Here is a 24,579-nt window from a genome sequence, read left to right as displayed (position 1 = left end):
GTAGCTCGTCTGTTGGATCGGACCACACGGGCCAGCCTTCGCCCCCCAAGTGCATCAATGAGCCTTGGCCGCCCATGACCCTGTTGCCAGTTTACCACTGTTCCTTCCTTGGACCACTTTTGATAGATACTGACCACTGGACCACGGAAACACCCCACAAGAGCTGCAGTTTTGGAGATGCTCTGACCCAGTCGTCTAGCCATCACAATTTGGCCCTCGTCAAACTCGCTCAAATTCTAACATCAACTTTGAGGATAAAATGTTCTCTTGCTGCCTGATATATCCCACCCACTAACAGGTGCCGTGATGAAGAGACAATCAGTGTTATTCACATCACCTCTCAGTGGTCATAATGTGACATTAATATATAATTATATATTATTATATAATTATATAATAATTGGACATTACAATTGGTAAATATACTGGAAAAAAGGGGGAAATGCAAAAATAAAATAAAAAATGTAAAGAATCTGCCAATATGCAGAGAATTTGACATTACAGTTGGGGAACTGGATACAACTAGATTGGAAAACAAAGCGAAAATGCATTGCTGAGTGTATGACATTAGTATTGGTCCAGCCTGCTCTGAGAGTCCGTGTGTAGACGTACACTGATTTATAATGTATAGTTCAGTGGAGAGCGTGTGTTTCTGCCAGTAGTATTTTCTTATCCATTAAAGATGGGAACTGGAGACTGGGAGTGTCTATATATTAATAATAGGAAGCATGATGTTGGTGGATACTGGCTGACTTGTTTGCTAGAGGGGAAATGTTTCGATCCTGTCTGTCGTTTATACACTCCTCCGCTTCCCACTGTGGAGAGCTAAACACTGCAGGGGTGCAGAGCGTTTGATACTAAATCCACTGTCTTACTGTCACTCCCTCTCTCTCTCACACACTATTTCTGTGTGTGTGTGTGTGTGTGTGTGTGTGTGTGTGTGTGTGTTTTATATACAGCAGTGTTATTTAAAATGTGTGGCGCAGCAAAATAGCTGGAGGGAATAAGCATAATGGATGAACTTTTTTCATAATACATTCTGATCCATATTAAAATAAAGAGTGCACGAGTTTTATTACACGTCCACACTTTTAAATACAAACTTCAGTTCCAAAGTAGCTGAGACACCAGGAGAAATGCTAATGAAAACAAAGAGCAATTCCGTGATATTGTTTTTGACCTGTATTAAATGAAAAACCATATAAAACATAATGCTTTATGTGTTACTTTCCAAACTCTCTTTGTAAGTACAGCATAACTCCAAAAAAGGTTGGGACTGGAGCATTTTTACTAGTGTGTTGCATCACCTCTTCTTTTAGGTGACAATTAATAATCATTAGGGAACCGAAGACACCCATTGCTCCTGTTATATTCAGCTATGCAACCATGCACAACCCCACACTGTATTAAAGCGAATGCATCTGTTAGAGCAACTAGCAATGAAATGCTTTTTTATAACTGCACGGTCGCATTTAGTACTAAAGAACAAAAGAAAAACCTAATGCACATGATATACATAGTTTTTTTACAAAAAATATATATATAGAGACAAATTTAAGTTGAGATGAAAAATAGAAGAAAAGAAGAAAAAATGCAATATCAGGTGCAATATATATAAAATATATGCAATATGAGAAGCAATATAAGCCTTTAGAGTTAATACAGTGTGCGTAAAGTGCAAACCAGTGTTAGATATTTAGATGGATGGATGGATGGATATATGATAGATAGATAGATAGATAGATAGATAGATAGATAGATAGATAGATAGATAGATAGATAGATAGATAGATAGATAGATAGATAGATAGATAGATAGATAGATAGATAGATAGATAGATAGATAGATAGATAGATACTTTATTAATCCCAAAGGAATTAATAGTAGCAAGTTACATAAATCAAAAGGTAAAAGTAATAATACATACTACAAAGATTCACATTATACAAACAAGTATCTGTATAATCACAACAACACTCAGACAACACACTACAACAACAGGACCTGAGGGGGAAAACTGCACAACAGGACCAGTGTTGTGCAATTTTTGACTGTATATCCATATATCCAGACATATATACAGTATATATATATGTATATATACTCACATGTGCATTTACATGCTTATATTCACATCTTTATATATACTGTACATATAAATATGAGGGATCATCAAAAAGTTTCCGCACTTTTATATTTTGGGAGGAGTAGTAATAAGTCGTCAGAGAGAGCTTATAGTCCGGATTTAGGGCCATCTAATTTCCACCTTTTTGGACGCTCAAAGAAGCTTTAAGGGGAAGAAGATTTTCATGTGATGATGATGTGAAAGCAGCGGTGCATGAGAAAAATTTTTTTGCTGATGGCATTAAAAAGTTGGTACAACGCTGGGAAAAATGCATCGGAAGGTGACAATGTAGAAAAGTGATGTGATTTGTTTTTAAAATTCTTAATAAATAGAGTTTAAAAAGTGCAGAAACTTTTTGAAGAACCCTCGTACATATCTGTAAACATTTCAGAGCAACAGTGTTCTGTTTTCTTCAGCAATGTCCATTCTCATTTCAGCATGGCAACACCAAGCCACATTCCTGCTTGTTATAACAGCATGACTACATGTTTCAAGAGTGCAGGTGCTGCAGTTTGGACCTGTTTCACATTTATTTGGGTTGTGCATTCTGAAGTGCAACATACAACAGCTGAACGCTCATAACAGTCTTAATAACAGAAGAATAATCAAAGGCTCTAAAATGCACAAATTCAGAATATTTAGTTGCTGACATTAAATTTAGAATAGTGTCTTAATAATTAAACAGTTTTTATTGGAGACTTGTGAGGGTCTGATGTTTAAACGCTGCAGATAGAAAGAAAGTCACATTGGGATGAGCAGCGTCCCATACAGAGCTTCACAGCCAAGGTTATAAATAGCTCCAACAAAGGAACGAGTGTAATTTCTCCTCTCTGTTCTCTCCGAGTCTCTGCAAGGTCCCCGAAAGTTCAGTTTAATTAAACGTGCGAGGTTGTGGGGGAGGTTAACTAAGCGGCAGCTCGCTGCATCCCTTGGCCCGGGAAATCAGTAATTACCCTGCTCATTAGCACCGAGGGGCAGGAGACAGGCTTGGTCACACCTCAGTCGTCACACAACACAGCCGCACTGTGGACATGCCGACTGTAATGTACGACCCTGGAGAGGATGTGAAAATACCCGTCAGGAGATGGACCTGCTGTATGGATTTAACCGTCACTGGGAAGCTTATAGAAACTGGAAATGTGGCAGTGTGTGTAAACAAGGTTAGACAAGCTGAACCATGCCTTCGTTTCTACATTTGTATTCCAGAAAAAAACATTTAGCTATTTACTGTGGCTTTACATTTATATTGAATCCCATTTCATTCATGTTGTGCCACCATTTTATCCTGGTCAGGGTTGCAGAAGGTCCGGCTTCCCTAGAATCACCTAACGCAATGCAGTTACACACCCCAGACAGGTTACCAATCCATCTCTCAATGCTTCACTGTGTCAGGACCTGGACGTCTTGCAGGCCATTGTCGGATTTTAATTCTATGTCCTCGTATGTCTATAAGTAATTTGAAAAGTCAAATATTTATACCATTACTATATGAGCAAACGTAGATGGACAGCTGACCATGAGCTTGATGAACTCTCCATTCAGTTGTCAATTTTCTGGGATTGTTTTTTGGGGTGTCCCTATGGGAATTTGTGCCTAGACAGTGAAAAGAACTTTTGTCAAGCCAGGCAATGATGTTTATGATTACTGTTGACGTTCCAGCCTATCCCAGTCATTCTGGAACAGGAACGGGCATTTTCTAAACAGTAACCAAAAAAGTTTGCACCTGATAGCAACGGTTAAACGGCTGAAACACCCAAACTCAATATTGAGGAGGTGTCCACACACATTCGGCCATATTTAAATAAACGCAGTTTTATCTGTACAATGGCCGACATAAAAGTCGTATAAGCTCATACAAAGAAACCCCGGCTCTATTTCATTTTGTCTTGTTGATATCGGATTATTTTTCGTTCGGTACGTGTGCGTGCGCGTGAGCCACGTCCTGCGTTCGGCTGAGCTTTTCCAGGCAGGCGACGGGCTTCCAACAGGCCTTCGCCTCTCGCCTCCGTCCCTCCCTGCTGATTTGATTAGGCCACTGGCTCGCTGTGTGTGTAATTGCATTTGCCTGTTGCTATGTGTTTAAGAATAGTCTCCATCCCTGTAGCCCTCCCCGCCAGATTTCCCAGCTGCCTCGGGGAGCAGCGGCGGGATAACAAGTCGTCATGACAACCACACTCGGATCAGGGAGCCGGTCTGTCGTTTTGCCACTCACTGACTTTGCACTTTTTGGTACCACCGAGGCCCCCCGTACACACACACACACACTTTTATCCCAGTGATTTTTCTTGTCAGCATCTTGATTCGACCTACCTGTGGCTCCCTTCACCTTCCTAATATTGTGTTGGTCACCCTTTTGCTGCCAAAACAGCCGTGACCGATCGAGGCATGGAGTCTGACACCGTTCTATAAAAACCAGCATTAACTTCTTCAGCAATCTGAGCTACAGTAGCTCGTCTGTTGGATCGGACCACATGGGCCAGCCTTTGCTCCCGACGTGCATCAATGAGCCTTGGCCGCCCATGACCCTGTCGCCGGTTTACCACTGTTCCTTCCTTGGCCAACTTTTGGTAGATACTGACCACAGCAGTCCAGGAACACCCCACAAGAGCTGCAGTTTTGTAGATGTTCTGAGCCAGTCATCTAGCCATCACAATTTGGCGCTTACGCTCACCCATTTTTCCTGCTTCTAACATCAACTTTGAGGATAAAATGTTCACTTGCTGCCTAATATATTCCACCCACTAACAGGGTGGGATAAAATCATTGCAGGACCCAAATTTCTCAATGTGTCACCCATGTTTGAGTCGTACTTTTGAGGGATCACTTAAGTACAGGGGCTATAAAAAAGACTACATGGCACCGACATACACTCTACAGACACTGAGCCACTGAGAATCTCTGGGGTATCAATATTACTGTTATACTGCAGATATTAAGGTTGATGTTTTTATGACACTCAAAGTACACTGAGCTATGATGTAAGTCATGATGAAGTTTAAATTACCATAATATTATCATAAAACAACATTTAACCAAGGTCTTGTCAATGGACACTACAACAAACAAAAGCAGTTCCGATACCAGAGTAACTCTTTTTAAAAGCTTCTGTGGGGTTATATTATTTGTAATGAAGAGTTTATGTAGGTATCATGCCGCTGTATAACCCCCCAATTAAAAGTGACCCATTTTCTTTATATAGGGTTTAAATCTTATTAATGCCACATGATAGGAGCTAGATTGGCCCAGGCTGTGATAACAGCTTTGTTCTTTGCTACGGCAGCAGATCTGGGAGAAAATCGTAAACCACAAGCTGTTGGCTAATCATTAATTTGTCCTGGGAAGGTGGGCTTTCACCGGGGCGCCGGCCCAGCACAACCCCTGCCAAACTCTCACCAGCAGATGTAAGGTGCTTGTAAATTGTGTTGAGCAGATAGGTCAAAGTTTTCATTTGGTCGTGACCCAGGTTAATAAATCCGGATGATATAAGCAACTCTCCGGGCGCTGACTCTCCAGATCGGCTACAGACTTGGTACTCGGAGTAGCTCTGCAGCCTTTTCTGTACGGTAGGGCATGTCGAGAAAAAGTGAAGGAGTCTGGGCAAAAACGGGCTAATCAATAAATCGATATGTTTTGCACCATCAAGCCAGTGAGCGCGCTCGGCCCACGAAGGCACGCAAACACACTCGGTGACACAGAACGGAGATGCGTTTGCCAAAAGACATTTTATTGTTTAAGCAGAGGTATGTTTTTTTACTCTTTCTATTACTGGTTTTGGATCATTAAGCTATTGATTTTTGTTTGGCGGCGTAAGTGGTGGGCCAGGTCTCTTGGGGGAGAGCCAGGCAGGGTTTTCTTAACTTGGAACAGACAGTCCAGTCTCCTCCTGAGACTCACTGCATTTGTCTTTCAGAGAGAAAGTAAAAGAGAGAACATTCACGCCGGCCATAATTCATAAATTATATAACAAGCCAAGTTTTATACAGCAAAACACTTTCCAAAATTGTTCCCTATTGGCCGAAGTAAAAAAAGGTTTGTCCTATTGGCAGGTGAGTGCAAATTTTAACTTTATGATACCAATGTCATCCATGGCCGGGAGTCTAAAGGATGAAGTTGCTCTGTGGGTGCTAAGTACACAATTTCTGATGACTTGTACAGAATGGAGCACGTTCTTCTGCAGAATGATGTTGCACGGGCAGCAAAACAGATGGTTGCTGGTCTCACAGAGCCCCCGTCCTCCCAGGTTAATAGCCGTCCTGCTCAGTGGGTGGGAACGAGCAAGCAACTAAACTGAGGGGAAAAATACTCATCTACATACATGCAGTGTAGAACATTACCATATCATACCAGAGTTGTTACAGTAATAAGAGCAGCGCAGCATGTGTTCACTGTTTGTGGCATGTTTTCAGTGGCATAATTTGGGTTTGTTTGTACCCTTACAATAAAGCTGATCTTTTTCTATTCTATTTCCACATTCCCTTCCAATTTAGTAATATCCAGTTCCCTAACTGTAAGTTCCTCTGCTGCAAACCTCCATCCTATAATTCAGGAGTCCCCAACCTTGTTTGCACCACGGACCGGTTTCATATAAGACAGGGGCTTCAAACTCATTCTCACAGAGGTTCACATCTGCATTATGGTGGCCCTCAAAGGGCCGATTGTAACGTATCCTGCTGTGATTGCAGTCGGCCTTTTAAGTCTTGGACAGTTTGTTGTTTTTCTTGGAGGCTAAATTCTGCCAAATTTATAATGTATATTTATAACGTATATCTACATTTATATTGTACTCCTTTACCACAGACACAGCCTCTTAACACGAGACGTACCGCTTTCTCTTCTTAAAGCACAAACTTGTTTTCACTTATCTCATCTTTCATTAAATTTCCTCCTTCTGCTTTAGTTTTCTCTTCTTGTACATTTTGGGATTATTTGTAAATATTTCTCAACATCACTTGTTGGAAAACCGCCTCAGTTAAACGCTGATGTAAAAACACTGCCATTTAGTGGCGGGATGTGGTCACTTTGCAGGTCACAAAATTGGCATGCATTGTGGGAGATGCAGTTTATGTACAATTTTACAGTGTATTTTAAGACAATCATACATCTTATAAGCTTGACACGTGATATGAGATATAATTTCATGGACTGGCAGGGGCGGGAGGATTTAAAATAAAATTGTACAATGATCTTAATAAAAAACACAAAGTGCATAACAATACTACTCACCAATGATGGAAAATCAGTTGGAACCCTGACGCCCCCACCTAGGGGGGATAGGAGACAGTAGCACCCGAAAAGTGTTACTTATGTCCAAGTCTACTCCATGACTTTGTTTTGGTTGCCATCACTGCAGAAAATCCTGCTTCACAAAGATAGGATGTTGGAAATGGAACCAGTGTTTGCATTGCTTTTGTAGCGATCTCTAATTATTCTTTTTGTGTGTCCCGGTACTAAATGACCCATGGACCAGTACCGGTTCACGGCCCAGTGGTTGGGGACCACTGCTATAATTCACTCCACTCCTTTTCCACCGGCCAGAGACGGGGTCAGGTCTTTTTACAATGGGCATCGTCTCAAAGCAACTTTACAGAATCCAGGACCGACAGACTAAAAACCCCTGTTGAGCAAGCCTTAAGGGGAACCAGACTCAGATAGCGGTATTGTGTACCAAAATGATGATGAGGTCAGTAAGAGGTTTAATAAGTAGGTAAATCATTTGCTGTATCCCTCACCAGAAATCCCAACTGAATCCCTACTACTAAACATGTGAGATTGTGAAAGGACTCCTCACCGTGAATATCAGAATATCTTTTTAGACAATATTTCCCAGAGGAATGGTAATAAATCCCTCCGGCTCAGTTCCAGAGAGATTTCCAGAATCTACGTTTGTCTTCATCTTCAGACAGAATTTAAAACAAATATCGTATTAGCCTACATAGATTGTGTTCGATTGGCTCAGCCTTAAACAACAACTCTGCACTTTGCTACAGCAGCAGAACCGGGGTAAGATCATAAACCACGAGCTGTCATCTAATTGCTAAATTACCCACAGAAGGTGGGCCTTTAGCAGGACACCAGCCCGGGAGGTAGCACAACCCTTGCCAAAGTTTTAGCAGCTCAGCAATACCTCAAAACAACTCGGTTTTACATCGCGATAATTGCCCATAATTTACTTACAAGTCGCAGAGAGTGCATACCTTGCAAATTGAACGTGTAAGTACAAACATTTACTCGGTGTCACGATGGTTAGGACATTTATCAGACTTCTAACTTTTTTAAATTATTCATTCAGAGGAAAGAAATAGCAAGATCCGTATTTTGAATGTTAGTATGTTTATATATAAAGTTAATAATGGCATAATAATATCAGCATAATACTTCTGTTTACTATCAAAACTGGGCGGCACAGCGGTTCGGCTCAGAGCATTAAGGTCCTGGGTTCGATCTCCAGGTGGAGCGGTCCGGGTCCTTTCTGTGTTGAGTTTGCATGTTCTCCCCGTGTAGTGTGGGTTTCCTCCAGAAGCTCCGGGTAACAAGAAGTTGATCATGACAACTTAAACAATATATGTATACATATACATATACATGTATACAGGTACATGGTGGTGGTGTGTTAGTGTGTGTTGTGCTGGTATGAGTGGATCAGACACAGAAATGCGCTGCTGGAGTTTTTAAACACCTCGCTGTCACTGCTGGACTGAGAATAGTCCACCAACCCAAAATATCCAGCCAACAGCGCACCGTGGGCAGCGTCCTGTGACCACTGATGAAGGTCTAGAAGATGACCGACTCAAACAGCAGCAATAGATGAGTGATCGTCTCTGACTTTACATCTACAAGGTGGACCAACTAGGTAGGAGTGTCTAATAGAGTGGACAGTGAGTGGACACAGTATTTAAAAACTCCAGCAGCGCTGCTGTGTCTGATCCACTCATACCAGCACAACACACACTAACACACCACCACCATGTCAGTGTCACTGCAGTGCTGAGAATGATCCACCACCCAAATAATACCTGCTCTGTGGTGGTCAGTAATTGTAGAACTACAAAGTGCTTCTATATGGTAAGTGGAGCTGATAAAATGGGCAGTGAGTGTAGAAACAATGAGGTGGTTTTAATGTTATGGCTGATCAGTGTATATACTGGTAACAATTGCAGGGTTTCCAGGTTTTTCCTATCTAGAGCTTCCAGTGTGTGTATTTTTTCTTGGCCACCCCTCACAAAATAGAATATAAAGTAATAACACAGACCATATTTAATATGTAAAATCTGCTGCCTATTATCTATTATATCTGTACATCAGTTCAAGTCCATAAACTTGCCGAAATGTGTAGTTTTTAATGTTAACTTCCCTTTCGCCAAGTTACAGACTTGCACATTAGACATCATTTCTGCAGGTTCCAATCATAATGACTGTGCAGCTTCTCAGATGCCCAAACATCTGCTCTTTAACCCCACGCAGAGAACTCGCTGTTCTCCGCCAGCTCCTGATTGGATGTTTTTTGAGCACGATTCGGGTGAAAAATGTGTCCATTAATAATGAAAATGATACCTTTGCGGTATAGGGGCTTGGCTTGCCTCCCTGAAAAAGAGAAGGAGTGAATTAAAGAAACAGGGCCGAGCTGTTTCTCACACTCGGTGCAGCACAATATTTCACATTTTCTTCAAAGGTCAGAAACATTAGGCAGCGTTTCCTGGCAGCGCGGTGCGGCAGTATCTCGCGTGAGCTGTCTTACTCTATTTCTCACCAGCTGGTTCTTTTTTCTTTGGGTATTGTGTTTTAAATTATTAAAGATTTTAATCATCTTCCAGGAGGCTGCGAACTCTCTGGCAGGAAGCTTTGGGTGGTGCAGCGTGTGGAGAATAGATGAATAGGGGACGTGTATGAATGGGTGGCGGAGATAAGTGTACCTGAGAAACTGATTTCACTGACTCATGCTCTGTGCCTTTGTTGTCTTTTGAAGGTGAATGCTTTTTTTATTCGTTTCTGAATCGCATTCATTACATTGTGTATGTTTGCAAGAAAGAGACCTGTGGTGTTCATTTAATGCTTTTTATGGTATACAGACCAGGATAGACTTCTTGAAGGTTGTGAGGTCATTTGTAGTGAATTTTAGGCCGTGTTTGGTCTGCAGGGGTGGTTTATTCTGAATTTTCCTTCCAATCTAGTCGAATACGCTTATGTGATTGCATTTTGCTTCCTCAATTGCTGCAGACCACTCCTGACCGAGTCACGCCTCCTCGGACATGTGTGCTGCTCCATCGACCGGCCAGCAGGGGTCGCAACTGCAGCCGTTTTAAAAAATCATCTACATCATTCCCTTCCTAGAACAAGCCAATCATTGACCATAATTGCCCATAATTTACTTACAAGTCGCAGAGAGTGCATACCTAGCAAATTAAATGTGTATGTACAAACATTTACTCGGTGTCACGATGGTTAGAACATTTATCAGCAAGATCCATATTTTGAATGTTAATACGTGTATGTTTGTACATGAAGAGCAGCAGCCAACCGCTTCTTTTCACCTGCGGTCGGCTGCTGCTCCATTGACCGGCCAGCAGGGGTCGCAATTGCAGAGGTTTTAAAGAATCACCTCCGCCTTTTCCTTCCCTAGGACAAGCCAATCATTGTCAGCTTTTCAAGAAGCAAAACGTGATTGGATAGTTTGATACGACTAGATTGGGAGAAAAATTAAAGGAAAATGCATTAAAAATACATTTCTACATTTACATTTTCCTCATTTAAGAGATGCTTTTAATCCAAAGTGACTTATAGTACTGTGACAGTATATTGTCTAAGCAAATGAGGGTTAAGGACCTTGTTCAAGGGCTTAACAGTGGCAACCTGGCAGTGACCTTTCGATTACTAGTCCAGTACCTTAACCACTAAGTCAAAGTAAATTGCCCATGTGGATACACGCACCACATCATTTTCTGTACATCCAGTCCGTTTAAACCGTTTATGCGATTGTTAGCGTCTGTAATAAGATCCGAACATTTTCTGAACATTGTCATCTAGGTGCATTCGCGTTAACACCGGGCGAGCGAGTTTCCCGCTGGTTTTATGTTCTCGTCCTGCCGCGTGCGGTGTTAATAGTGGATCATTATTACATGGTGAGCAGCAAAGTGGCACAGCTGGTGGATTAGGTGCCGCACAGTGACATAGATCCTGCCTGTGCTCAATATAATGTACATAAGCTAAAGCGTGTGGTTTTATATCATGGTTTCAGGCTTTGTATGAGATAGCCAGTGTGTTTAGTACTTAAGATACTTAGGATTTACAGTTGTGACAGTATACAATCTAAGCAATTGAGGGTTATGGGCCTTGCTCAAGAGCCCAACAGTGGCAACCTGGAAGTGGTGGGGCTTGAACCAGTGACCTTTTGATTACTAGTCCATAAGGATGTAACGATGCACCACAAGACAGTTAAAAATCGATTCACATGTGTAACGATTCAAATCGGTCTACATGTATAATGAATTGATATTCACTTTAAACAGCAGAGGGCACTGGCGCTATTCACCTCGCCTGTTTGACATCACTACAGGGTTGCCAGGTTTGGAATTTTCTAGCCTAATTTATTTATGTTCATTTATATTCATTTATTTATTTAATGTGGGATTTATTTCATTTCAAGTTTTTTTTACACAAAAAGGGAAATGCGCAGCATAGTTTGTACCTACCTCAGAAATAAAAGGACATTCATTATTTAGATGAATAAAAGATAAACACAAATACAGTATTTAATTTTTTTTAAGAGAAATAATAAAAGGGGCGGCATGGTGGCTCGGTGGGTAGCACTGTCGCCTCACAGCAAGAAGGTCCTGGGTTCGATCCCCAGGCGGGGTGGACCGGGTCCTTTCTGTGCGGAGTTTGCATGTTCTCCCCGTGTGGGTTTCTGTGTGGGTTTCCTCCGGTAGCTCCGGTTTCCTCCCACAGTCCAAAAACATGCAGTCAGGTTCATTGGAGACACTGAATTGGCCTATATGTGAATGGGTGTGTGTGTGTGTGTGTGTGTGTGTCTGTGTGCCTTGCACCCATTGAAAAGGAAACTTTGTCATAATTTGTCTTCAATTTAATTTTGTTTAAAAAATCAGGAAAAAATCATATCGTGAACCCAGTAACGTGAATCACATTGTGGGTAGAGTGTATCGTTACATCCCTACTAGTCCAGTATCTTAACCACTAGGCTACAACTGCCCAGTTTGACTGTTCAACAGATAAATGATTAAAGTGAACCAGTGATTCATGATCATCCAATCGGATTGTGATAAACCACCCAACCAATCGAATTGCAGGACGTGAGTATCAGAAACCGGTGGAAAACCTGACAATGAGAATAAGTTATGCGAGCGAATGTTTTACTGGAGAGCGTCGTGCAGAAGTGCAAGTGTCGAGGTTATTGTCTGAGTGCTCATGGGAGTGCGTTTGCATGAAAGTGCTTCACAAGCACAGATGCGAGGGTTATTCTTTGTGATGATGGCTGAGATTCGAGGAGCTGCATGTGCTCAGGTGTGGTATTGTGTGGATATCAGAGCAGGTGCTCGTATTAGACACTTACTATTCTGAGGGTTTCTTTACAAGCCGTTCGTGACAGGACACATTTTTGAAAGATCGCTAACGTTTCTGCACCAGTACGTCTGCCTTCGTTGTAAGGTTGGATAGCGGCTCGTTTGCTTGGCTTCGATTCATGCCTTCGAGACAAGCAGCTGTCGTTGGTTTGTGCGCAAATGATGACGCGTGATCAGAATTTTTTTAACTGTTTATTACGAATTTAAAAAACAAACTCCATCTTTTTTCTACACAGTCACCGTCCTTTGCGATGCATTTTTTCTCCCCTTTTAGCGCATCCAACTGCCCAATTGGATCATGCTTTCTCTCCACCAATGCAGAACGAAGCTAACCCACACCCCCTCCGACATGTGGGCAGCATGCCATATGCATCTTATCACCTACACTTTAACGAGTGCAATGCGGATCAGCACTGTGTACGGAGGGACACACCCGGACAGCACTCTTTTCTCATCTCTGTGCAGGCGCCATCAATCATCATAACTGCATTAGTTATGAGAGAGACCCTATCCGGCTTTAATATCCCACCCCTATTTGAACAGGCCAATCGTTGTTCATGTGGCTGCTCAGCCCAGCCGGCAGGCAGAGCTGAGACTCGATACGATGTATTTGAGATCCCAGCTCTGGTGTTCAGTGTGTGTTTTTACCGTTTCGCCAACTGAGCAGCCGTACCAACTTTTTAATGCCGTCAGCAAAATATGTTTTTGGTTGAGTGTGTAGCCACTGATGCAGCACTGCTTTCACATCATCATCACATGAAAATCTTCTTCCCCTTAAAGCTTCTTTGAGCGTCCAAAAAGGTGGAAATCAGACGGCACTAAATCCGAACTATTAGCGTCTCTCAGTCTCTCAGACACGACCGATTACTCCTTTGAAGACCCCACCCACATAGTCCGGTCATCCCGCCCTAGCAGACACAGTGGCCAATTATTGCCTGCTGCAAACACTGCCAGTTAAGCCGGGGTGGTCAGAGTCTCTGCGCTGGTGTGCTAGCGGAATATCCTGCTGTGCCACCTGTGATATTTATGGACGCTAAAGCCAAAATAAACATTCACTAAACTGAGCTCTGTCAAACATTAAAAACTGCTGGAACACCGGTGTCACTGTCCACACTTCCACTGTCCACCTTTGCATTGCCTGGGTTTACAGGCAGCCGTGAAATAAAGAAATAAAGAAGCCCACGCTTTAAAATCATAACCATAAAATCACACCATAAAACTTAACCGAGGTTCGTTACGGATCAGACGTATAAATTAGGAGTTTTGGCCACAATGACTGGAAGTGTTTTTTATGGTTATGATTTTAAAGCTTAAGGGGCAGCTGTAGCCTAGTGGTTAAGGTACTGGACTAGTAATCAGAAGGTTGCTGGTTTAAGCCCCACCTCTGACAGGTTACCTCTGTTGGGCTTTTGGTCAAGGTCCTTAACCCTAAATTGCTTAGACAGTATACTGTCACAGCTGTAAGTCTCTTTGGATAAAAGTGTCTGCTAAATGCCCTAAATGTAAATGTGAAGCGGGGGCTTCTTCATCATTTGTTCACTTGAATCAAGATGTTGAATCACTCACTCACTCACTTTCTTATCCACTTATCCAATCAGGGGGTGCTGGAGCCTATCCCAGCTTTTCAATGGACGCAAGGCACACAGTAACACTCTTGAGGGCAGACACACACACACACACACACACACACACACACACATTCACCTATAGGGCAATTCAGTGTCTCCAATTAACCTGACTGCATGTTTTTGAACTGTGGGAGGAAACCGGAGCTCCCGGAGGAAACCCACACAGACACGGGGAGAACATGCAAACTCTGCACAGAAAAGACCTGGACCGCCCCGCCTGGGGATCGAACCCAAGACCTTCTTGCTGTGAGATGACAGTGCTACCCACCGAGCCACCGTGCCCTGGATGTCGAATCATTTGTTTAAATAGATGTAAAGCAGATACTCATGATTCCTCTCATAATCTACATAAATATGTTGACCATGTTTGCCAAGGTTTATTGAATTACCTACAGCTTTAGTGTACGATCAAATGCTTGCGTACACCTGACACATATTTAAAACCATGTACATTAATGTGGAATCTGACTTTGCTGCTATAACAGCTCACATCCGACCACATTTTTTATCTCATAGAGACCTTTGCAGGTCAGTCAAGGTCCTTAACAGGAAACTTGCCACATTTTAGTGGGCATTTCTTTGGGTACCAGATGGTTGTTTTGCTAAAGCAGTAAATTCATTCACTTACCCAAATTTGTTGCCATAAACTTTGAAAGCAAGATATTATCTGTGATGTCCACATACGCTGTAGCAGCAAAGCCAAAATAATAAAAAAGAGCTGCAGACTTTGTCTCCATCACCAAGCTGTTACTAGCGTAGCCTGTTGTAGTGTAAATCTGCCTTTCACCACAGCAGACCTGAAACACAGTTCATCACTCCACAGAACGCATTTCCACTGCTCCAGAGTCCGATTCCATTTCGCTTTACAACACTCCCGACACGTGGCATTGCCAGGGGTGATCTTAGCTTGTCGTGCAGCCACATATCCTTCGAAACACGATCCATGAAGCTTTTGACAAACATCTTATTTAACGACATTGTGCCTGAGGCAGGTTGGGTCATTAGGGATTGTTGCAACCCAAGACTGAATGAAAGCTCAGGTTCATTCTGTAAGCGTGTGAAGTTTCTGCTACAAGTAGTAGAAGATTATTCGGCTACGGTTATTATTCTGAGGCTGAAGCACTGTTGGTGGCTACTGGAGCAGTGCCGGAGCAGAACTAGCACCAGAACTTGCAAAAAATAAAGCATAAACACCAAGAAAAAGGCGAGAACAAAGCGAGACTCCAGACAAAACAAAGCCCCAAAATCACACAGTAAGCAGAGAGACGTGCGCCGGTTAGTGGACGATTACTGAACTACTGGTCTTGTTATGCTTCTCGCGGGAATTTTAAACAATCCCGGACATTCAGTTTTCCAGATTTTGTCTGTTAAATCCAAAATGGGGGGCCGGTAAAACAAAGATTCCACTGTAAAGATCTATATAAAGAAATAAAGAAATCAACAACATTGGTTCTTGTAAGACCATGTGTGATGTCATGCAGTGGCGTAACTAGGAGCTCATGGGCCCCAGTGCAAAAAAAAAATAAAATTTGGGCCCCCCTCATCAAATTTTTTATATATATATATATATATATATGTATACGAGATGCTACAGGTCTTTTGCTGCGTGCAGTGATGAAGGTGTGGGAATAAAGGCACACCACAAGGTAGAGTCACTTTAACTCTTTAGTCAGGACTTCAATGAGTGTTACACTTTAGACTGCCTAGCTTCAGCACTCGAACTTCAATGCTGGGGCCATACGGCGAGTCTCATATACTAAACTAACTAACTGCAGAAAGTCCAAACACACGTGTATAATCCGGGTGCTGCATTCTGATTGGCTGAGCTGAATGTCACTCACATATCACCGCTACAATATTGTAATATAATAATAACGACCTAACGAGTGCAGCTAATAGGGGGGCAGTGCGGTGGGGGGTTGAATTCATGTCGTGGAGGGCCCGCCCCAGCCATGGGCCCCAGTGCACCTGCCCCCCCCGGTAGTTACGCCCTTGATGGCGTGTAATGGACTGCTGTTCTTGGGATGTGCCCTGGAACAATCACGTCCCTGATGAAGACAGAGCCGTTGCTGAGGACGTATGGACAAATCCTGACCAGAAGCAAAGCTCACGTCTTCATTCAGTCCCAGTTTAAGAAATAAAAAATGTCAGACAGAGATGGCGCTGTCTTTTAGCTGACCATTTGGCTAATTAAACATTTTAGTCACCGTGTCCTCTGAAAACTGTAATTTGCCTAAAAGCGCATTTTATCTTTTCTTAAATGAACGACACGTCAGTTCAGAAAATTTCTCATCAATAAATATTTCAGCTGATGGAGACTAATCACTGCAGCGCTACTATAATAAAGTGCTGTTTTTAAAATCAGGCAGCGGTTTCATGATGGATATTTTCCATTAGTAATTATAAGTTGTTCAAGGAGAATACAAAAGGGAAACACAGGTAGCTGTTGGGAGAAGTTAGCAATGTTACGTTACACACTTAGCACGTTGGCGGCGTAATCGATCATTGTGAGCATGCAGGGTGTGTGTTCGCAAAACCACTGACCGAATTAGCTTCGATTCTCCATGGTAAAGCTTCATGGGGAGCAGAAGGAAGCTCTTAGTGGTATCAGCTGTTCTTCACAATGTGTGTGTGTGTGTGTGTGTGTGTGTGTGTTCTATATTTAATCAGACAGGCTGCTGGATGGCTGATGATGGGATAAGAGAGTCGAGCCGGCATAAAATATTATGATGCGTGCGCTACGTTTCGCTTAACTGGTGTATGCATTTCGTCTGACATGCTAATTTAAAAGATGCTAGGTCTGCGGCGTAATTGTGCGCTGATTTACCAGCCTTGTCACTGACTGTCTTATGATACTCGTTTTGTCTCGAATGGAACCCTGAGAGGAATTATATGTAGGACGCCTTTTATCGTATGACATCGTATAGTTTTTTTTTTACTGCAAGTTTTAGCACAGCACATTATCGCTAAACTAGCAGCGGCCGTATTTCTGATGATGAGCACAGACACAATTGCTCACCCTAAGTATGAAATGAGACTAAAATCAGTGTGGTCGCATTATGTCAGCTAGTTAGCATGCTGTTTACCAGTGCTGAACAAGCACATTATAATTTGTACATTGTTTGCTTAGTGTTTTTTATACTGTATTGTCTGTATATTGCAAACAGTGGTTTACAAGATGTAACATAAAGCCTCCACATGGGGGCGTTTGTGTACAAGTTTATTTTGTTTTATGTAGCTATTAAAAGTAGTTTATTTATTCTTATTTTTTTCTGCAATCCTTTTGTTTATTTAAAAAAAAAACGCTGGTCTAACGACCAGTTATAGCGTGCCTTATAAGTAAGACAGCCGCTATCCTAAAATCCTGTGCGGTGAACAATAGTTCCAGTCTTAAATAAGAATATCAACACCTTTTTTACATTTTTATCAGCTCTTTTTTCTTCAGGATGAAAGAGATACGCTTCTGTCTCGTTCCTCCTCTCACACATTCACCTCCAGCGACTCTGTACAGAGAGCAGCACAAGGTCAGGTTCATGCAGCCAGATTACGAACCGAGCGCCACTCAAGCCCTGATTTCCCCTCCGGTGATGTGGAAAGAAGGACGACAAATGAAAGCTCTTCTATCAAACTCATAAATAATGTTCCAGCAATAACACGAGTGCACTTAGTGCCGTCGCTTTTGTGCCAGGGTATTAAGGGAGAGATCAGAGAGGCGGGGAGGGACAGGGGAGAACGAGACTCCCTTGTTTGGGGCTTGTTTTTCATTTTTTATTCATTATATAAGTAAAAGCAAATACAGTCAAGTCAGGTCTGTGCTGCGGAGTGATTAATGCTCACTTCTGGGAGAGAACGTAGGATTTATGGCCAAGTAACAATGCACTGCAAAGTAAGCTGCCAGAGAGAGAAAAAAGGAGGGTAGAAAAAGAGGATTAAACAAAGAAAACATGGAAGAGGAGTGAAACAGAGTACAAGGGGAGGATGGAGGAATGGAAGGAAGTAAGGAAGAAAGGCAGATGGTATGGGGAAAGGATTGAAGAATGGATCAGATACATTTAAAATAATGTACAAAGTAAAAGAGGGGAAAAGAAAAAGAAAATTGGGAAGGGAAATAGGGTAGAGGTAAAAAAGAAAAGGATTCAAAGAGGACAAAAGAGGTAAGACATGGTCGGGCAAAGGAAATGGCAAAGAAAGAATGGATGGTAGTGGAAAAAAGGAAGGATGCAGGGACACATTTAAAACAACAGCTGTTGAACAAAGTGCAGTACAATCTACAATGAAACATATAAAAGTAAACATTACAAAAGACAATAAACATTAAAACAATAAAGTGTACAACAAAACCCACATAACACGAGGAATTACACAACTCTCTAACTGTGTTAAAAGCCAAAGAATAAAAATATGCTTTTAACCTAGACTTAAAAACAGTCAGTGTAGGGGCTGTCTTACCATGCACAGGAGCTCATTCCAGAGGTTGGGGGCAATAATAGAAAAAGCGCGATCGCCCCTATTCTTCAACCTAGATTTTGGTACGATCAGCAGAAGCTGGTCTGCTGATCGAAGTGACCTAGATGGGATATATGGTTGCAGGAGATCTGAAATGTATGATGGGGCAGACCCATTTTGCGCTTTAAAAGTGAACAAAAGAATCTTAAAATCAATTTTAAAATGCACAGGGAGCCAGTGAAGAGATGCAAGTACCGGAGAGATGTGTTCTCGCTTACGTGTCTTGGTCAAGAGGCGCGCAGCAGCGTTCTGAACTGACTGAAGATGTGAAAGACCAGCCTGACTAACACCAACATACAGGGCATTACAATAGTCAAGTCTGGATGAAATAAAAACATGTATAACCCTTTCAAAATCCTTCCTAGATAAAAATGGCTTCACAAGTGAAGTGAAAGTGAAAGACGGGAAAAGAAAACGAAAATTGGGAGGCTAAAGTGGGTAGAAGTAAAGAAGGAAGGGTTCAAAGAGGACAAAACAGGTAAGAAATGGTTGAATAAATCAGAAGGAAGGATGCAAGGGGAAAATTGAGGCAAGAATGAAGGTGGGGGTGAAGCGAGAATGTAACAGTGCAAAAGAGAAATTTAATGAAGAAAAAGGAAACAGAGGAGGCAAGAATGAAAGGGAGGAGGAAAGTAATAAGCGAAGCAGGATAGCCGGAAGAAATCTAACAACAGAGGAAAGAAGAGATGAGAAAAGGTAGCATGGCGGTCAAACGTAGAGAGGCAGAAAGGTAAAAAGAGAGATAGAAACCAGGCAAAAAGAGGGAAAAACGGACGAGCGTGTACGAAAGAAGAAGTAATAAGAATAAAAGGGTAAAATAAACCAAAGAGAAAGCAGAAGGGAATTAGAAGAAGGTGTGAAGTAGTAAAGGAAGTCTGTCTGTCATCCACAATTCAATTCAGTTTAATTCAAATTGAATAGCAGAGCTCAGACTTTCTTATTGCCAAAGGCTCAGTTACAGATTTAAGAAACGGGGGCGTACACATGTGTACATAGGGCCGGTGGTAGCTTAGTGGTTAAGGTACTGAACTGGTAATCAAAAGGTTGCTGGTTCAAGCCCCACTACTGCCAAGCTGCCATTGTCGTCTTCTTTACTGAGACTAATCATCAAAACTTTTTCAGTAGGACTGACGGGCACAGAGACCAAATCCTTGCCTTCTTTCCTCGGAATTACAGGCAAAGAGGCAAGGCTTTAGGGCGGCACGGTGGCTAAGTGGTTAGCACTGTCGCCTCACAGCAAGAAGGTCCTGGGTTCGATCCCCAGGCGGGGCGGTCCGGGTCCTTTCTGTGCAGAGTTTGCATGTTCTCCCCGTGTCTGTGTGGGTTTCCTCCCACAGTCTAAAAACATGCAGTCAGGTTAATTGGAGACACTGAATTGTATGTATGTGTGTGTGTGTGTGTGTGTGTGTGTGTGTGTGTGTCTGCCCTGCAATGGACTGACGCCCCGTCCAGGGTGTTACTGTGTGCCTTGCGCCTATTGAAAAGTCCCCCCCCCCAACAGGGACCCTAATTGGATAAGCGGTTAAGACAGTGAGTGAGTGAGTGGGTGAGGCGAGGCCTGATGAACTGGGCCTGATGTGGTAACAGAATTTGGATTTGACAATCAATGCCTCTGAGAGTGGCAGCTCAGTGGTTAAGGTACTGGATCAGAAATCAGAAGGCTGTTGGTTCAAGCTGCCATGTTGCCATCGCTGCCATGTTGCCACTGTTGGGCCCATGAGCAAGGCCTCTTAACCCTCAATGCTCAAATTGTGTTCAGTCATAATTGTGAGTCGTTTTGGATAAAAGCGTCTGCTAAATGCTACAAACGTAATGACTAGTTGTAGCCTAGTCGTTAAGGTACTGGACTAGTAATTCGAAAGGTCGCTGGTTCAAGCCCACCACTGCCAGGTTGCCACTGTTGGGTCCTTGAGCAAGGCCCTTAACCCTCAACTGCATAGACAATATACTATTACAGTACTGTAAGTTGCTTTGTGCTTTGTTTTGATGCTCTACTATCTACTCAGTTCATGGCTAGTATTCATCACTAGTCTATAAGCACTCAGTTACATTTGCTTGTTGCTTTCTTATTCTCGCACTAGCCGAACTGCTGAAGAAGCTTTAATGTGAGTTAAATAAAAACGAAGGTTTAACATTATTTCTCTTTACAGTAACAGAACACATAAACCTGGAGACAGTCCTGTACCCTTAATGGTGCCCGGGAGAGAAATTGGGCTGCAGCATGTTGCTTAGGAGGCTAATTTACCAGAGGCCGTGTCACACTGTTTTGAGAGGCAGATAAGAAGACTTCCCATGATCCTTTGCTCTTTGTTCCTGTAATCATTTGTGTGGGGAGCGTTCCATTATCCGTAATGCTCTGCCGTGCTTGCTAGGCGAGGCTGTTTAGCTTCACAAAGGTTTCTCGCTCGGAGTATTTAGGTGAATGAGGATGTTCAGTGAACGTCTGGGTGCAGTTTTTCATTCATTTTTCATCCTGTAGACTGTGGGAGCGCTCATGTGTGTGTGTGTGTGTGTGTGAGTGTGTGTGCGCGTTTATCTGGTGTGTGTTTGTGTTAAATCATGGCACATGAATCATGGGATCGTGTTGTTGTGTGTTGTCCAGTTTGCTCAATGCTGCCATCTTGCTGGAAGTGCCAATCTGTTGCTCTGGTGCATGGACAGAAATAAAGCAGGAGCAGCTGCTCCAGGGTCTTTTTTGTCCTTTATGCGTGTGGACGGTGCCACCCATGTTCCGGCGTTTTCTCTTTTTTCTATTTATGTATGAATTTAAAGTAGCCAATCAGTCGTTTACTGCTGGTTATCCCCATTGCTTTCGAGGAGGGTTTATTTGCCCTCATACCCTTCATTTTCGCCCCGTGCCTCGGTGGAGTCACACATGAGGTTCCTTCGCTTCTCTGTCTCGAGCTCAGGGGTGGGCAAACTTTTTGGCTCAAGGGCCACCGTGGGTTTTAAAATTTGACAGAGAGGCCAGGCAAGTAGCAGATGGGGGGGTGGGAGGGGCAACTAATATAGATTACATGTGAAACTCATTACCTAGGAAGCAAAGACTTACTTTATTCGATTTTAGTGGGAACACTGTTGTTGATCACCCTTTTTGACAGGGTAAAATCTCGGTCGGTAGCGCCATCTACTGGAATCAACTGAAACACGGGACATTGCAGGATAAAAGGCGAAATTAATGCAGTGTTGTGGACAATTTTGTAAATACTCGATGGGCCGGTTTATACAGCCTAGTGGGCCGTAGTTTGCCCACCACTGCTCTAGCTGCTAATCAGGGTCCTCGCACAGCGTTTGAAAACCTGTTTTGTTAGTCCAGTCTCTGTTGCCAATTTTGTCTAATGCTGGCACTGCCAATCGTGCTCGCTAGATGGCGCCCAGCCGATCAGTAGCAGAGCTGAGATTCGAACCGGGGTGTGCTAGCGGAATATCTGTTCCAGCGTTTTCTAATTCATGGCGGGTTTTTGATGGTTGTTTTTGCTCAGCAATAAGGGTCAGGCGGGAGACCACTGTTTTAATGGTTGCAGTTAGACTTAGGCTTTATTCTATGGGCACAGAGAAGTCACCAAACCAAATACGAAAAATTTACGATATGATATGACAGTAATTACATTTACATTTTTGGCATTTAGTAGACGTTTTTATCCAAATCAACTTTCATTACAGTTACAGTATTCAGTCTGAGCAATTGAGGGTTAAGGGACTTCCTCAAGGGCCCAACAGCAGCAACCTGGCAGTGGTGGGGCTTGAACCAGTGACCTTCTGATTACTAGTCCAGTATCTTAACCACTAGGCTACAGAATGTAGTATACGTCAAATGACCCCTTCTTTTCGCCCATGGCTCGGTGGATTCGCACATGAGGCTCTTCCACCTCTGAACGGTCACCTCAGTCTGCTAAGCAGGGTCCTTTCAGAGCGCTGAAGACCCCACCCACTTTATTAGTCCGGTCTTTTCCCGCCCAGAACTCGATAGCCAATTTTGTCTGCTGGCGCCCAGACGATCGGTATCAGAGCTTAGATTCAAACCGGGGTGCCCATTCCTGGGTGGTTGTGTTTGCTCAGCAATAAGGGTCAGGTGGGAAACCACTGATTTAATGGTTGCAGTTAGACTTGGCTTTGTTCTATGGGCACAGAGAAGTCACCGAATGTAAATTAAATGTACATTTTTGGCATTCAGCAGGCACTTTTATCCAGAGTGACTCAGTTGTGACTATACAATCCAAGCAATTTAGGGTTAAGGGCCTTCCTCAAGGGCCCAACAGTGGCAACCTGACAGTGGTGGGGCTTGAACCGGCAATATTCTGATTACTAGTCCAGTACAACTTCTTTTTTCTGCGCTTGTATACAAAGACGTGACATCTCTCATCCATCTTCCCTCTCTCCTCTTTTCTCACACTCTGTTTTCCGTCCTGTCAGTCTCCCTTTTGCGACGGAGGTCTTAAGTGGCTGAACCAGGTTCCTCCCCGCTCCCCGCCCCCTTTCCCGCTGGCTGCGCAGCGATTGGCATTATTAAAAATTGATTGGCGCCGACCGCTCTGCGGTGTGCATGTATTATTGAGGTGGTGTTGGCTGGGAACCTGCCACGAGTGATGGTGGAAAAATGAAACACTTTTAAATGGTGCGAGGCTTCACACCGCGCTGCTCTCGGGCTGAAAATTAAACCCTACACACACACACACACGCACACACACGCATAACACTCACATCTGTGCTGTGTACATACTGACCCTGAACACTTCATCCTGGTCAGGCACATCGTGAGTCTGGCGCTTAACATGTTCTCCATAGATTTCCGCCTACTCAAAAAAAAAACATCTCAAACTTTATCCTCCACAAATTCATGTGTGTTTCCTTTGGTCCTAAATTTAAAATCTTACTATTAAAGTCAGGCACTTTCCTTAAAGTTTCTAAAGGAACACTATTCATGATCCAAGAAAATCTGTTGAGGGTTCCAAAGTCTAGGTCTAGAGCTCTAAGACTCCACCGAACCACAGTGTACAATTTACTCAACAATCTGATGAAAACTTGCATGCACAGTATAAGTAATCCAATCCAAAATGATCCGCATGTGTAGAGTACCACTTATTGTACACGTCACCATGACAACGAGCATCACGTGAGTCCAGTTAGGGTAAGGGAAGCAGCGGTACTCTAAAGAACCAGATCTCAAACCTTCAAGAAGGTCCTGGGTTCGATCCCCAGGTGAGGCGGTCCGGGTCCTTTCTGTGTGGAGTTTGCATGTTCTCCCCATGTCCGCGTGGGTTTCCTCCGGGTGCTCCGGTTTCCTCCCACAGTCCAAAGACATGCAAGTGAGGTGAACTGGAGACACTAAATTGACCATGACTGCATTCAATATAACCCTGTGAACTGATGATGGTAGCAGTGGTTTGTGAAAAGAGATAAACAAGACTGCTATATGGTGACAAGTAAGTGTGGGTGGTGCACAGTACTCAGGGTACTAAGCGCTTGGGTTTAAACCTCATTTACCATCACTGTCTTTGGTACGTTCTACTCAGGTCCATTTGCTCTCCAGTTTACTTTGCACCAAGGTGTGTGTATGTGTATGTGTGTGTGTGTGTGTGTGTGTGTATGTGTGTGTGTGCCTAGTGTTTGCAGAAGGTTCTGGGCCCACCACAAACCTGACCAGGTAGCAGTGGTTTGTGAAAATAGATAAACAAGACTGCTATATGGCGACAAGCAAGTGTGGGTGGTGCACAGTACTCAGGGTACTAAGCGCTTGGGTTTAAA

The 24,579-nt window shown here is 43.0% G+C and overlaps 1 protein-coding gene across 1 annotated transcript in view; it reads left to right on the top strand.

Annotated features, from left to right (window-relative positions):
- The window catches only part of celf4 (CUGBP, Elav-like family member 4), a 65,121-nt gene that overhangs the window by 19,326 nt on the left and 21,216 nt on the right, over positions 1-24,579 (top strand). The window lies entirely within an intron of this gene.

The sequence above is a fragment of the Trichomycterus rosablanca genome, chromosome 16 (genome assembly GCF_030014385.1).
Source record: "Trichomycterus rosablanca isolate fTriRos1 chromosome 16, fTriRos1.hap1, whole genome shotgun sequence".
NCBI classification, from domain to species: domain Eukaryota; kingdom Metazoa; phylum Chordata; class Actinopteri; order Siluriformes; family Trichomycteridae; genus Trichomycterus; species Trichomycterus rosablanca.
This window is presented reverse-complemented; position numbering and strand designations above follow the sequence as displayed.